The sequence below is a fragment of the Capsicum annuum genome, chromosome 6 (genome assembly GCF_002878395.1).
Source record: "Capsicum annuum cultivar UCD-10X-F1 chromosome 6, UCD10Xv1.1, whole genome shotgun sequence".
NCBI lineage: Eukaryota > Viridiplantae > Streptophyta > Magnoliopsida > Solanales > Solanaceae > Capsicum > Capsicum annuum.
Genome location: NC_061116.1, coordinates 28274875 through 28281760, shown reverse-complemented (window position 1 = coordinate 28281760; position 6886 = coordinate 28274875).

Genomic DNA, 6886 nt, shown 5'->3' with positions numbered 1-6886 from the left:
AGGAAACTCTAGCTCATAAGCTACCTTCCTAAAATGGCTCAAAATTCTATATGGGCCAACATAGCGGGGACTGAGCTTCCCCTTCTTGCCAAATAACTTCACCCCTTTCATAGGCTAAATTTTCAAATAAACCAAGTCACCAAAGTCAAACTCAAGATCTATTCTCCTCACATCTGTTTAACCAACAATCCCATCAACTGGTGTCAGCCCCAACATCAATACCAATATGAAAGTTGACACCAACACCGATCCCGCCCATTCCAACCCATAGCAGTACCACAAAGCCTCTAACCAAAGAAAAGTAAAAATCCGATAGGTACATGCCTCCAACCATGGCCAAAACCAATATAAAAAATAAAATCAAAGTGTATACAAATATCCATAACAAGAAATGGAGCTTTCCAAAAGGATGGATGATCACCATTTCAGCCCAAATGCTGATTCTCAAGTCAATCACCATGTAGGAGGAGTAGAAGGGTTGGTTCCTGCATAGCATAGGTATATAACCGTCAGTAGAAGGGTTAGCAGGTGAACGCTAGCATGACCTCAGGATAAGGATAAAATAATGCTATTTATAAAGCCAAGTAAAAAAATCCATATGCACACAACCATACATATATATAACCATACAGGGAAATGGGACCAGGTTTAGCATGCCATTAAAACTTTTAACTGGGTTGTGTAGTTTTGTCGTCCTAAGCCACCCACGGGCTATATGGGTTCAGATCCTCCTGCTGAAAGGGCCAAATGTTTGTAGTTGTACGACCAGGGAAGAAAACCTGGGATGACTAGTACATCCCCTAAACTATTATGTGACATCATGCACATGGTTAGCAAGACCAACCTCACGTCGACAAATATGATTTTCTAGCTTTGGTCGACCCGGGACGTCCATCTTCTATGACTTTATTACATATCCCGCCATTATTTCCCAATTAAAACCATTACCAAGCAACCAATCAATCCATTTACCATTTATTAACTAAGGTCATTTAGTGGTGGTATCGGCATACCGACCATACTTGCAAGTACTATCCATAGCCAACCGTATATATGTTTAAGGGGACTTCCAAGTGCCCTTCCATTTACCATGTTAAACCACTTGGGCTATTCTATGTACCCCACAAGTATAACCATTTAGCCATTTACCTTTCCAAGCTATTTAAGCCATGCATAAGCTATTTAGACACTATTTACCATATGAGTCCATGGTATGACTCATACCTTGGATTATGACTCACGGTGAGACAATCATACTCAGATCCAACCTAAGTAACCAAGTCTAAGATTAAGTTAAGGAACAAACTGATTCGTACCCACCAATATAACTTATACCTGTAAGTCATATCTATTCCAGTAACCAAAATCCATCCCACCAACCAACACTGGTCAATATACGATAGGACCATACCACCCGTACCCCATTAAATGGCTCATTCCCATTAGTCGTATTAGGTCAAGAGACAAGAATTCTAGGAAATTTTCAAAGGGTCAAAACCCAGGGTGTTATAAGCTTCCCCACTTGGAACATTCATCCTCGAATGACAGACAAGGTAGGGGTAACTATATGCATGAGTCATTTGCATTATCTTATCAAATATTCAAATCTTTAACAAAGTTTGAAAAAAAAGAGGCAAAGAGATTAATATTTTCTTTGACAAACTCACGATATAAAGATGTGTTGAAGACACATACCTTTTGCACGAATCCCAAAGGTAGAAAACAAAAGCAGATATTTGGACTTTATGTCCTCATTCGCTTCCCAAGTAGCTTCTTCCACCTTATGGTTCCGCCATAGAACCTTAACCAAGGTCACATCCTTGGTTCGCAACCGACGAACTTTTCTATCTAAGATCTCAACTGGGATTTCCTCATAAGATAGAGAACCCGTGATTCCCAATCCTTCCACAGAAACAACCGAAGAAGGATCACCAATGCCCTTCCTCAACATAGAAACATAAAAGACAAGATAAACCAAGCTCAAGCTAGAAGGCAACTCCAGCTCATAAGAAATATTACCAACCCTTGGACCAACATATCGCGGACTGAGCTTCCCCTTCTTACCAAACCGTATTACTTCCTTTATGGGAGATACCTTGAGGAAAACCTTATCCCCAACCTTAAACTCCAAGTCTCTATGCCTAACATTTATATAGGACTTTTGGCAACTTTGGGAAGTCTTAATCCTATCCCGAATCACCTTCACCTTCTCCATAACCAGGTAAACCAAGTCGGGACAAAATATATTCTCCTTACCAAGCTCGAACCAACCAATAGAAGATCTACACCTCCTACCATACAGTGCCTCAAAAAAGGCCATACCAATACTAGAATGATAGTTATTATTTTAAGCAAACTCCACCAAAGGTAGATGCTCAACCCAATTGCCACCATAATCAATCACTTAAGCCCGAAGTATATCCTTCAATGTCTGAATAGTTCTCTCCATTTGCCCATCCATTTGTGGGTGGAAAAGAGTACTCAGACTAACCTTAGCCCCAACTCCTTCTTAAGAGATCGCCAGAAGTGAGATGTAAACTGCATGCCAAGATAAAAAATAATCAAAATAGGCATCCTATGTAGTTTCACAATTTCCTGAAGATACAACTTTGCATAATAATCTGTAGAGAAGGTAGTCCGCACTAGCATAAAGTGGGCAGACTTAGTCATCCTATCCATGATGACCCAAACTAAATCATATGATTCTGAGATCGAGAAAGACCGGTAAAGAAGTCCATATTGATCACTTTTCGTTTCCATTCAGGCAAATCAATTTCTTGATACAACCCTCCTGGCCTCATGTTCTCAACCTTAACCTATAGACACAATATGCACTTGGCCACAAAATCAGCCACATACCTCTTCATGCCATTCCACCAATAGATCTTTTTGAGGTCATTATACATCTTAGTTGAGCTGAGATGAACAATATAATATGATTCATGCACTTCAGAAAAAATCCTTTATCTCAATCCATCGACATCAGGAACACACAACCTCTCTTAGTACCATAAAGTATCATCACCACTGATCTCAAACACCACTACCTTTTGTCCACCAACATCACTCTTGATTTTCATCAAGATAGGATCTAGTACTTGTTTCTCCTTAATCTCTGCACTGAGAGAAGATCAAACCACTTCTTGCACCATCACACCACTATCCTTGTAGTCTAAGAGGTGAACTCCAAGATTAGCCAAGTGGTGAATATCCTTCACCAATTACCACTTTTCTTCCTCCACAGGAGCCAAACTCCCTAAGGATAACCTGCTAAGAGCATCAGCAACCACATTAGATTTACCTGGGTGGTAGTTAAGACTCATATCCTTGAGAAGCTCAGGTTTTCTCCTTTGCCTGAGATTAAGGTCTTTCTGAGTGAATACATACTGTAGACTCTTATGATAAAAAAAAATCCACGTGAATACCATACAAATAATGCCGCCATACTTTTAATGCAAAAACAACTGCCAACAGCTCCAAATCATGAGTAGGATAGTTCCTCTTATACACTTTTAACTGCCTGGAATTATAGGAATCACCTTCCCATGTTGCATCAACACACAACCAAGCCCTACTCGAGATGCATCACAATAGACCATGAACTCATCATTGCCTTTCAACAAAGTCAGAATTGAAGCCAAAGTTAACTTATCCTTTAACTTCTCGAAACTCCCTTCATAAGTATCCGACCAAGAAAACTTTACCTTCTTCTGAGTCAACTTAGTCAAAGGAGCATCTATCGATGAAAAGATTTCCACAAACTACCTATAATACCCATCTACACCTAAGAAGCTCCGAATGTCAGATTGAGTTGTGGGTCTAGGCCACCTCTTCACCATAACAACTTTTTGTGGATCCACATGATCCTCTTACTAGAAATAATATGACCCAAGAAAGTTATAGCATTCAATCAAAACTCATATTTAGAGAACTTGGCATACTACCATTGTTTCTTTAAGGTTTATAACACAACACAGAGGTTATTAGCATGATCCACCTCACTCTTTGAATAAACTAGAGTGTTATCAATAAACACAATAATGAAGAGATCCAAATACTGATGAAAAACTACTATTCATCAGATCCATAAATTCCACCGAACCATTAGTCAACCCAAATGACATTACCAAAAACTCAAAGTGCCCATACCGAGTACCAAAGTTGTCTTAGGGATATCCATCTCCCTAATATTTAGCTGATGGTACCCAGACTGAAGATCTATCTTAGAAAAGAACTTGGCACCTTGCAACTGCTCAAATAGATCATCTATCCTTGGAAGAGGATACTTGTTCTTTACCGTTACCTTGTTCAACTACCTATAGTCAATGCACATCAGAAGGGAACCATCCTTCTTGCACATAAAAAACAATGGTGCACCTCACAGAGATACACTAAGGTGGATAAATCCTTTATCCAGAAGATCCTTAAGTTCCTCCTTGAGTTCCATCAACTTAGTCAGGCTAATTCTATATATAGGAATAGAAATTGGACGAGTGTCCGAAACTAGATCAATACCAAACTCAATTTCTCTATCCGAAGGAACACCGGGAAGATCATCCTAAAAGACCTTTGGAAACTCATTAACCACTAGAACTGACTAGAAAGTAGGATATTTTGAGTTAGAATCTTTATCCCGGACCATGTGATAAAGGCAACCTTTGGAGATTAACCTTTGAGCTCTAAGATACGAAATAAATCTCCCCATAGGAGCTAAAGAAACACCCTCCCATTCTATAACTGGCTCACCATGGAAACTAAAGATAACCCTATGGATCCGATAATCCAAGAATGAGTAACAAGAGTGCAACCAATCCATACCCAGAATGACAATAAAATCCAGCATACCTGACTCAAATAGATCCACCAAGGTATGCTTTCCACAAATAGATACCACACATCCCCTATAGACTTTCTCAAAGATAACCGAGTCATCTATCGGGGTAGAAATAGAAAAAGGGTCCAAAATAACTTCTAGGTCAAAACCTAAAGATACATCTACATAAAAAGTCATATTAGAGAGAGTGGACCCTGAATCAATCAAATAGTATATGTCACGAGAGAAAAGATGTAACATACCAGTAACGACATCAGGAATGCCTCAGATTCCTAAAGGGATGCCAAAGCATACACCTGTTTTGACCAACACTAGAACCAGGAGTAGTAACCAAAGTAAATGCAACATCGCTAGGTGTAGGAGCAGAAGTTGAAGCCATATGAATCTTATTCGGCCCCATAGCAAACTTATTAACCGGACAATCCCTAAGCCAATGGCCTACCTGGACACACTTGAAGCATTTATCACTTCCTTCATCTAATAACCCCGATGAGGACAACCACAAAATTGATAAGGAGATAATGAAGAAAACTAACTGACCTTTGCCTTCCTAAGATTGGGCACCTTGTGCCTAAAAATTGTCACAACCTTGATAATGCCTGTCACCCGACTGGTAAGGAGCACTGGCATAGGAGAAAGAACCAGAACTCCCCCATTTTTTTCTGTTATTTTTCACTATCTCGACCACCCTGAGACTGAGCACCTCCTTAGTTAGAAAACCAGCTACTTTTACCCGATCTCTGAACTCCACCTATTTTCTTTTCTAAATATCTACCTACTACATACGAACAGTCAAACTAGAGATGTCCATATCTTTAATCAGCAAGGTAGTTTTGCTCTCTAAAATCAAATCCCAATTTAACTCAGAAGCAAACTTCCTCATTTTTGTTCATATATCAGCCACTAAATCAGGATCATAACTTGACAATTGGTGAAACTTCAAGGAATATTCCTTGACAGACATCCGCCCCTACTTGAGTCTTACAAACTCCTCCATCTTTTCTTCCCTAAACTCTTGGGAAAAGAAATGATCTAAGAAGGCCTTAGAAAGAGTATCCCACAAGACTAATTCTTCCATATCATCCATATACCTATCCCACTCTGTATACCACTAATATGCAACCTCTTTGAGCTGCTAAAGTTTACCTCTTCCACATTGGTAGCCTGGATCACCCAAAATATCTTTTCCATTTCATCCAAGAAAACATGTGGATCCTCCCCCAACTTTACTCCATAAAAAGTGGGAGGAACCATTTTTATAAATTGGCAAACCCTTGTGGCATCAACAAACAAAGTACCAATCGCACCCCACTCAGCCTGAGTAGTGACCCTCCGAGCAATAACATGAAAAGACTGACACAATTCTGCATTAGTCCCATCGTCTTGAGGAGGACTAGTAGCAACTGATGGAACTCCAAAACTATTAGGGATAGGGCCATGAGATCGAAGATAAACCCCAGATGATGGATACAACCCTTTAACATTATCCCCAGAGGGGATAAACAAATTTCCTTGTGTTCTAGATCTATAAGATATGATCTAAAAGACGACCAAACAAGGATTAGAGAAGATTCATGGACTGACACTCGAAGCTTAAAAATTGATTACCAAGAAAGTAAGACATTCTTAAATACCTTGTAGCTTCTCCTTTATGAGTGTGGTGCACTACACACCCCTAAAAGAGACTCTAATCGACACGGGTTTATGGACTCCTAATTGACCATGAACCTAGGCTCTAATACAACCTTGATATTACATGACCAGAGACGTTGTCATAATGGACGTCCCAGCTCTGATCGGGACTCGAGACCACCCCCATTACCCAAGCTAACCTTTATCCGCCTGCCTTGAGTTGGCTGAATTTTGAGCATATACCAAGATAGTGTAACAGCTCACACGAAGACTTTGGGATAGGATCACTACCTTGATCGCCCCAACCGAGTTCAACCATCCCACACTAACCGCCCAATCATACCAAACTATTCCAAAGGCCATAAACCAAGTCATAACCAAATAAGGTCCAAAATATAATATAATTAATCTCAAAATAAA